The sequence below is a fragment of the Asparagus officinalis genome, chromosome 3 (genome assembly GCF_001876935.1).
Source record: "Asparagus officinalis chromosome 3, Aspof.V1, whole genome shotgun sequence".
Classification (NCBI taxonomy): domain Eukaryota; kingdom Viridiplantae; phylum Streptophyta; class Magnoliopsida; order Asparagales; family Asparagaceae; genus Asparagus; species Asparagus officinalis.
Window position 1 is genome coordinate 68,092,787 of NC_033796.1, and position 10,940 is coordinate 68,103,726.

Consider the following 10,940-nt stretch of genomic DNA (forward strand, 5'->3'; position numbering starts at 1 on the left):
ATCCAAAAATAATGAAACTTTGGAGAAAGTTTATAAATGATGAAATGAACATGTTTGAAAAGGAATTTTTGGAAAAACAAATTTCGTTTGTGAAAACTACCTGTTTTTGAAAAATGCTTAGAAGACCTGTATTTTTATGAAAGTGAAAGTTTGATATAGGACTTGTAAATATTCATATGTATATTGTGCATATATTATATGTATATAATAAAGTATGAGAGAGCTGTAAATAAGAGATAAAGATATTTTAACAACGTTTAATGAAAAATCATTTATATGATAGAAAGCGTCAAAAATCGTGTTAAGTGTATATATATTGAGCTTAGATATAATCATACTATATATGTAAGTAAACTTAAACATATACCTAGGTAGATCCACGCAAATGAACTTGAATCTTTAACGCTTGATTTACGTGTGTTGAAATACCTGAAAAGAGAACATAAACACAAAACACTGGAAGGCTTATTAGTAATAAATTGTTTGTCAAATCATCATCAAAACTATAGGGTCAACAGAAAATTTATACCAATCTGACAAAACTTAAAAAAATATACCAACTTGTCACCAAGCCTCAAGAAATTATACCAATCTGGCCATTTTGCCTAAAAGAATTGGTCTAAGAAAAATTGTTTTCATATTTAAAAATTTCAAAGCATAATTTTCAAAACCAAGAAAAATAAAACTAAAAACACTAAAATTCTTAGTTTAAAAAAATTAAATATGTTTTGGTACCCAAGTATTCTTGGTACCAAAAGATTTAGGGATATGACCCCTATCATTTAAGCTCAAAGCCCTACGGTAATGATCCCGTTTGGGCGCATGTGGTGCACTAACACGATCATAATAAAAATTACTCAAATGACCCTTCCGATTGCGATAAGTACAATGGAAAAGAAGCATTTACTTATGTTGACCAAAGGGTTGTGCACAGGATTCATTTGCAAAAATAGATGGTCTTATAAATTTATTTTGCAAATGAGAAACATTTTTAAACAATGGTCTATTTGGAACATATTATAACTTAGAAGCTTTTTGCATATCATAACAAAATTTTACAAGATGTCCAAACCTACCACAAACATCACATTGCATATCATAACAAAATTTTACAAGATGTCCAAACCTACCACAAACATCACATTTAAAAATATGTGGTGTAACATTCCAAATTTTTTTCCCCTTTCATTGATCGGATACCGTTACCGACACCAATCCATAAATTAGTAGATTCTTTTCTTTATTGCATCTCATATAATCTTCTAGTATGAGAATTTAACTGAGCTAATTCTCATATTGTGATCTAGTTAACTAAGTCATAGCATGCATACAAACTTAGCATGTAAACCTAAGTTAACCATGCTTTAAACCTTGATTAGAGATAAACAAATCATTAAATACCTAATGTGAAACTCTCTAATTAACATAGTTATTATATTTGTTCAGCCACCACTAGTAGAAATTCATGTATTCTAGACGGAAATTTTTCCGTCTAGAATGTATTAAACTAGACGGAATATTTCCGTCTAGAATATTCCGTCTAGAATAAAACATTCTAGATGGAAATTTCCGTCTAGAATACATAGACCAATTTTTGCCTCCCTTTTTTAGAATGGCGGGAATTTTGCCTCCCTTTTTTTAACCAAAAAAAATAAAAAAATTACAAAACCCCCTAAATCAGAGAGTCCCCTGCCCTTTTCTTCGTTCACCCTCTATCAAAAACCCCCAAATCAGAGAGTCCCGCTCCTTCGCCGCCGGTGGAGACTCCGGCAACAAACCTACCGACTAGAGTTTTAGTCTTTCCTCTCCTTTCCGAGCTTCCTACCGTCGTCCCCCTCGACCCCGTGCCCCCCCGTTGTCCTCCTCGACATCTTCGTCCCGTCGTCCTCCTCGACGTTTCGTCGTCGCCTCCCCATCAGCTCCTCGACGTCCTCCTCGGACGTCATCGTCCCGTCGTCGCCCCCCCCAAGCCCCCAGCTCCTCGCCGTCCCGTCGTATATTGCAATGGGTATATGACCACTTTGCAAATAATCGTTTTTTTTTGTTTTTTAGTAATTACAGATCCCGAAAGATGTTGACTCTACTCGTAATTCTCCTGTTCCTCGCTGCAATCGTAGCTTTCCTCTTCAAATTCGCCACAACCGATGGTAATTTCGAAACCCTTGATTTCCTCCCTTCTAATTTTAGCAATTTTGGCTTATCACCGTGTAATTTTTTCCCCCGACATTTAGGGGATTTTACTCTGATTTCTAAGGGCCACGCGAAGCTTGACGAAATTGATGGATTTACGGGGGTTTAACGTAACTGAATGCATTTTGATTGTTAGGCTGTGTGGATTACTGGTGCAAGCCGTGGAATTGGTATGGGATCCTTTTCTTCTGTTTTTTTTCCGTCTACTAAAATCCGTCTGTAATACATTACAGACGGAATTTCCGTCTAGAATAATGTATTCTAGACGGAAACAAACTAGACTCATATTCCAGACGGAATTCCGTCTGGAATACGTTTTCTGGACGGAATTTTAATTATTCCAGACGGAATTTTCCGTCTGGATTACGTCGTTTTGTACCAGTGCACGTTAGTGGGGGAAATTTTGCATAAAAGCCCTCAACTTTGGCCAAATTGAGGATTTCTCTTCACATGGGCTTATATATATGTGCCCTCCACCTCTCACTTTGCCATTTTTAGAAGAAAAATCTCTTAAAAACCTCCTCCCTCTCCTCTGAACATCTCCAGCACCTCTCCTCTTAAAAAAAAAAAAAAGATTTCCAAAAGCCTTCATCTCTCAAGAACATTGAAGAAGAAGGAGGGGAGAAAGAAGGTAGTTGAGGGCTTTGGTGGAGGAAGTGGGGCAAAGTCAAAACCCTAGGTAAAACTCTCAGTTGCATGTTGTTATTAAGGATGTTAGAACTGAATTATATAGTTAATTTGGATTTAGTCTTGCATGTAACATTTTAGGGCATGCATGTCAATTTATCTTGAAACAGAAATTTTGTGCAGAAATTTCCAGCAAGATACACTACCACTAAACAGATCATAACTTTCTTTGTATATATCCAAACGAAGAAATTCTTTTTGTTATAAAAACTAAACTTATGTGGCTTTCATTTGAGTCCCTGTTTGTTTAATTATGAGATCATTCACTTATTTTAAAGTATGGTTTAACTCAGTGCATGTGTCTGAAACTGTCTGCCTGAGTTATGTCATTTGTAAAGAGTATATATCTCAACATATACCATGCATGCATGAAATTCTTTTTATTCTAAAAACTAGACTTCCGTGGATTTCATTTGAGTCCCTGTTTGTTTAATTCTAAGATCATTCACTTATTTGAAAGTATGGTTTAACTCAGTGCATGTGTCTGAAACTGTCTGCCTGAGTTATGTCATTTGTAAAGAGTATATATCTCAACATATACCATGCATGCATGAAATTCTTTCTGTTCTAGAAACTATATATTCGTGGCTTTCATTTGAGATCTTGTTTGTTTAATTCTAAGATCATTTCCTAGTTTAAAAGTATGGTTTAACTCAGTGCATGTGTCTGAAACTGTCTGCTTGAGTCATGTCCTTTGTAAAGAGCATATATCTCAACATATACCATGCATGCATGAAATTCTTTCTATTTCTAAAATTAGACTCAATTGTATTTATGTTGATAGGAGTTTGAATTAATTTGAATAACGTTTGGTAGGCCTAAACCTAGTTCTAATAGCTAGCGTATGTGCTGGAAATTCCAGTCTACCTCCCCTGTGTGGTTTTTCATGTAACATGCATTTTAAAAATGCAAAATTGATGAAACTCATGGGACATGGAAGCTAATCTATAATATTACTTACATACAAAGTATGAGCTCTTTGGGATATAGTTAAGTACCCGAAATAAATTATTCATCCCAAATGATGATCTCTGTTTTTCTGCTACAGTTTTGATAGGTGTAGTTTTCTGAGAGCATGACTCTTACTATACACCATGCATTGATGTAAAAGTTTTATATTCTGAAATTAGACTCATAATGGAGTCATTTGAGACTAGTTTCATGCATTTTGGACATCAATTGCTGTACCATCTATTCACCTAAATCTGCTGCATGTACACTACTTAGGTTGCTGTGCATATTAGAGATATTAGATGCAATCATCTAGGGTGTAGCTTATACCATGATATAAGTTTTAAGTTAAAGTTTTAAAAGACATAGTGTCTAGAATCTCATGTGGGTATACATGTATATATAGGACAGAGAATCTTGGATTCATTCGTTGGCCGAGAGGATCCCGACATAATCGGTAGGTAACCTTTCATTGTTTCCTCTCAAGTCTTTGAGAGTTCGATTGATTACTTTCTTGAAATTCCTGCGAGTTAGTTTCCCATGCTAATTGTATATCTTATCATTTTCATAATATTCCTATTTGATTCACCTCATGCATGGGGGCTCGTTGTTGATTGGTATCATTGCTATCCTAATGTTGTTTATTTCAGTTTTATACCTTCGATATCCTTGAATGATTTCATTGCAACAATTCGAATTGATTCGATGGTTCAACTATTGATAATGATAGTATTCCTCTCTTCGTTGATGCTTGATTGTCTATATTCATGGATTATGCCCTGTGTGAAGTAAGCTTCTCCAGTGGGTGGTAACGATATAGTGTCCCGGTGGGACAATGCCCTGTGTGAGGACGCTCACCGGTGGGTGTATAAAGGCATGCACGGTTTATTGATTATCCCATGATTGGGGAGTTTGGAATCCTGAATATTAGACCTTGATTATTCATCTTTACATGTTATTTCACTTCGGTCAATGATTACGATATAAGAATGGCAACTTAATGTTGAGACCCCGTTGTTCAAGTTTGATATCTATGTCTATCATTTTCATTCGTTCCCTTGGATTGTACCCGAGATTTTTATGGTTACCTATTGGGCCTTAGGCTCACCCCTATTGTTTCTGAATCCACTCACAGGTCATACAACTGGCAAGGATAAGGGCATTGCAGACCCTGAATTTGAAGATTAGCTCCAGAGGAAAATCTTAATAGGGGTTAATTTATGTTCACTTTTGCAGTACCTTTGACTTATAAAACATGTATTAATGTTGTAGCCACTGCTATTATTGTAATATTTTGTATTACCCTTTAGTTCTCTTCTATTTTGGTATTCAATGGACTCTGCTGTCAACCTCGTGATCTTGGGTATTGCATATGCCTCTCTACTGCTTTATTTTTCGCCCTTCAGTATATCTATGTTGTGATGTGCTTAAAGATTTAGCAGGTCGACCCTTCTTATTACAGATAGGTCATGCTCAAATTATTATGTACCTCCCAGAGGAGGGGCGTCACACAGTGGTATCAGAGCACAGGTTGACACCTTAAGAGTCCTACATTGAAATACCTAGGGGACGTAGGGATCTTTCTAGTCGGTGTCAAACACCAGTCATGGAGGAATTATCTTTCCATGACATTCCTATGATATCTAGATTTCTGTTAGGTTGGTTTTGTACTACTGGAGGCTGATAGATGGCTTTTGGCAGGAATGGCAGATTCAGATTCGAGTGTTTCTAAGATGGAAGGATCCATTAGTAGCGGGGAGCCCAAGTATTCCTCCTGTGCTCGAATGACTTCCCCTCCAGTCTCCAGCCGCCATCTGGAAAGGGAAGGAGTCCTAAACAATCGGCTTATCCTCCATCTTATCTCATCTATCGAATCTGGGATGTTTCTAAGGCATCCTCCTGTGTTCGAATGACTTCCCCGCCAGTCGTCAGCCGACATCTGTAAAGTGAAGAATGACTTGGCAGCCTATCTGCTCACCCCGCAACCTCCCTCATGTGCATAGTTAAAGCCAAAGGTCAATCTCAGAAGCGACGGGCTATAAAAGGATGTGAGGGGGGTAAGAAACAGGGGGCTTGAACTCTTTAAAGATTACTAAACTCTTTTTCGGTAAAAGCTCTAAGCAATTCTAAAAGCTATACCTTCTTTTAAAAACTCAATAAGAGTAATAAGGACCAGGACCTCAATGATCCTCGGATCTTCCCTCAAACCCTACTCAAGCTCACCAGCTGACTTGACCGTCGGAGGTACCACGGGGGAACCGGTCCCCGCCCTCTTACGGGTTTCTTCTTGTTTGTGCAGAAGGATCAGGAATTCCAGTCCAAGGATCGGGCATAAAGTCGGAGGAGGAGTCGGCCCCACCTCTCATCCTCTCCCTCGTCACCGTCAGTGCGAAGATCGGAACTGCATCCCTCGGCGAAAAGACCACATCGGCTGTGTGATATCAGACATCAACAATAATCTAGAAAAGATATTTTCCTTCGCCAATTGAATTGTTTTGTGTTTTACTATTTTTTTTCTCAAAATCCATCTTTGATAACTCCGCGATCAAAGGTGCTTGCACGGCGACTCGTATCATTGGTGATGTACCTACCTATCACCAAGGAACATTGGGGACAAAATTCTTAGTGACAAGCTTAATTCCATCGCCTATGATATTTGGTGATAGAGTTCAGAACATTGATGACGAATTACCCTATCACAAATGCCCGATTTTTTTATTTGTGCGAAGTCTGGGCATATTGTAGTTAACCCCATTCAACTTTGAAAATTAGAGAATCCCCCCCTAGCTATGGAGTGTCCCATAACCCCCCTCCCCCTAAAAGAAACCTAATATTTCACACTTTTCTTACCAAACCTCCCTGACGTTATTTCAAAATTTTAAAAATTGGTATATTCTTTCAAAAATCAACTTATTAAACTATAATGAAATCCCCAATCAGTTAAAAAAGAATTATTTTTCGCTTACAATGCGTTTTGCCATCTTTCTCCTTTCTCAAAAAATCAAAGTAATTTTTTTATGATTGATGAGTATTTTGGTATTTTTTGTCACCTACTTATCATGTGATATGCTCGACTTAACGGTGTTAGCTTTCAGGACGTAAAGTGTGAATAATTCATGAGGATTTCTAAAATATTCAAACATGAGGGATTGCCTACAATAGGCTCAAACTTTGGGAGGGGTTCAATTAAAATAGTTGAGGATTATTTCCTAAGACACACTTTATATTTGAGGGGGTTAAGTAAGCAAAATTCAAGGAGTCATCTCAAATTTCATAGTTGGGGGACGTACGAGGGGTTATCTACAATATGCTTAAAATTGAGGGGAATGGTTTCTAAATTAACCAATGATTTTATATAGATAGAACCCTTATATGAGTATTTTTCTTCAAATATATAATTATGAGATTTTTTTTTAAATTATTGATAGTTATAATCTGATATGGATTACCAAATTTTAATTATTGAAATTTTATAATTGCGGATAGTTTAAATTTGATGAGAATTCTTAGGTAAATATAAGATTAGATGTCCACATTTCATCTTCTGATAGGATAAAGGGATATGTGTATACTTATGATATGAAACACATATCAAATTTTTGTGTCTTTATAATATGACATATGTCAATTTTTTTTACCATTAGGAATGAGTACAGATTCCCCCGGCTCATAGAAGCCCCACCCGTGGTTGGCTCTGATATGATCTATATTGTTTAGGAATGCCACCAATTTCTCTTTATTTATAAAGAAGGGAGTATAAACTATTAAAATTACGGAAAAATATCATCAAACTGTGAAAATTGTTGCTACTGACATTACGACTTGGATAAAAGTTTTAAACTACCTTTGAGAATAGTAGAGAGTAGTAGAGGAAGAGAGGGTAGCTTAAAATCTACACAAAGTACATATAACGCAAAACATATCACACGCGAAGCATGTGAAAAAAGTACATGACAGTTTTCTCTGATAAAATAGACCATTGTTGCTCAATTATCGATAAACCCCTTGTAGTCTATAATTGTAAATAGACCCCTTATACTATTATACTATTATTCAATTGTGGATAGACCTAGGGTGAAATTCTCTCCGACTCTTTTACCCTAAGACAGAGAGAAAATTACCTTTCTCTTGAGGATAAAAGAGTCAAAATAGTTCAACCAGGGGATTTATTTGCAATAGCATGAGGGGTCTATCCGCAGTTGGGAGATAGTACAGCTAGGGTGTCTAAAAAATTTAATGCAAAAGTCATGGTTGCTTGTGAAATTTCCTTGAAAAATTTTTTTCTATTGTATACCATGTCATCAATGTTGGAAAGAAGAAATTGGTGCCATCATTTCTGTGAATCTGTTGGAACCTTCTTTTTAAGAAAACAAAACAAAAATATTAATCTCTTCAAAGAAGCAATCTCAATGTCATGGAGTCCTCCACGCATTTTTACCAACTCTCTTTGATGCAGACCTCTACTAATACAATGAGGACATTTTTAAATAAAAAAAAAAATACAAGCTAAAACATGACAAAAGAGAGTTGAAGGATAGATAGATGCATGGATGTCAAAGTCTGCTCCCTGCCGGGGTTTGCTAATTTTGACTTGCGTTTGCCTCTGGTTTTCTTGGGTCAACTAAGACATTTTACGTTGCGGTTGGAAGCTTCCACGCACGAGTCAAAATTGGAAAGCGATGACTGATTCAAACTCTAGTTGTTTTTCCAATACAAATGATAATATGCAGTAGTACAGGCAATTGGCAAACTTTTCTTATATTGTGACATCTACAAATACTTGAATGTCCACATCAATGATGTTGCCAATGATAATTAATGATCACGCTTTTTTATTGGTGAACTTTTTGGTCTGGGCTACATGAATTTTTGGTTTTACATTTGATTTTTTTTCTTTGACGCTGTTGTTAATTGATAAACCATCCGAAAACAAAAATGGATAAATTGGGAGGTTTAAAAAAAAACAATCTAGCTAGTCAAATTTTAACAAAGTGATCTCTATAAAAGGCACTTTAAAAACATCAAATGATCGATTACATATGAATTTATAATTTGTTATGACTTACAAAATTTTATAATCCACTCTACGTTGAGCAGTTGAGCAGCTGTTTCATAGACTACATCAAGTCAAATAAAGTTAACAAGTAAACTTTTATACTTTACCTTAATTAAAAACTTTGGCAGTTCTCAAACAAACGCGGCGTTTCCCTCTTTTTGCACCGTTTATGTATTTTATAAGAAAAGCATCAGAATTCAGCAGAGCACCCAGTGCTTTTTGTAGGGTTAATTTCATATAACCCGCTTAAACTTTATGGGTGTTGCACCTAACATTCGTAAGTATTGTTTATCTCACATAATTCCGAGAACTTTGAGGTGTCTCACAAAACCCCTCAAACCTCAAATTTTTTTCACCATATATTGCCCTACATGTAATATGCCAATAACCAAAGTTTTATTGAGAAAAAAATTCCAGACTTGATTTATTATTTGTCATTTATAAGCAATATATCATCTCTCTTAATTTTTATATTTTTTCTCTCTCAATGAAAATTTAGTTATTACAGTTACACATAGGAAATCTAATGAGAAAACTTCAAAGTCGAGGTTGAGGAAGAATTCTTGAGACTTCCCGAAGTTTAAGAGGGTTATATGAGATAAACAAAGTTCAAAAAGATTATATAGGACACAACTAGAGTTCAGAGCGGTTACGTGAAACTAACCTATAGTTTTCATCTTTGAGACAAAGGATGGGATTTCAAGTTCGGGAACCCAGTTGCCAGTATACTACTACCCAATAAGATTGATTGCCTAGGTAAGATTATCAGGTCACCCTCATAATTTTCAACATATTAGAAAACTCCCTTTAAGTTTAGGTCTGGTCTTAACCTTCTTCTTTCTCTCTTAACATCTTCAAATATCAGTATCTCCTCTACTCCAGATGAGCTCTCGTGGACTCTTCTTCCATCGGGGATTTACTCAGTTAAATCATACTACTCCCTTGTTAACTCAGGGGGCATTAAATCCAAGTTCTATAGTATGATTTGGAGATCTCCTATCCCTATCAAGGTCAAAGTTCTATTCTGGATCATCTCAAATAAGAAGTTAAATACGAAGGTAAATTTGATTCTTAAGGGCTGGACAGGTGACCCAAGATGCTCTTTCTGCCTATCTGGTGTTGAAACTCATGATCACCTTTTCATCAAATGCCCTTTTGCCCGAGCTATCTGGTCCTCCATCTTCCCCTCTATTCCCACAAACAGTTGGCCTCAGACGATTGAGGAGTTGATCTTTTTTCATAAATCCACCATTCTTAGTACGGATGCCAAAACTATTTGGAAGATTCTGTTGCCTTGCATTTGCTGGTGGATTTGGTTTACTAGAAACGTCCTCATATTTAAGGATAATCAACATGATCCTCTTCTAACTGCTTCTAATATAGGGAGATACACTATATTTTGGGCAGGTGCTGCGGATGAGAGGTTGGAAAGGAGACTCCGAAGGGCTGCTTTAAACCTTGGACTTCAGGAGCTCGCAAACAAGAACGTTGATGCCTCTGGGGACAACTTCCCCCATGTCCTCTAACTTTCTTTTCCACTTCTCTGCTGGTCATGATATATTGCTGATGTTTTGTTCCCTAAACTAAGCTGTTATGTTTCTTAGTATGCTTCTGTGAACTCTAGTATGTAAGTATGTAATCTGTGCCTTCTAGTTGAAGTTCCGCTGCGGGTTCAGTTTGGTAGATGACGACATAGGTCCGCTCCTTATCTGCTCCACTCTTAGTGACTCTTCATCTAGTAGTGATGTTTTTTGTTTATTAATAATATCCTTATATGAGCAGGGCTTCTAACCCTGCTTTTTCAGCTCAAAAAAAAAAGTTTAGGGCTATCAAAAAAACCCCTTCAACTTTCAATGTTTTTCCAAAAACTTCTCCTAGAGTGTGAGTTTCAATTTCTGCTGGTGTTTCACAATTTTAATCATCCATGTGAAAGTTGCACATAACTACGTTGTGGGGGTTATTAAAAAGTTTTAATGTTGAAGGTTTTTTTTAATTACTCCTAAATTTAAGAGGGGTTTTCATATATTTTGAAAGCTACGAAGAGTTATCTGATAAT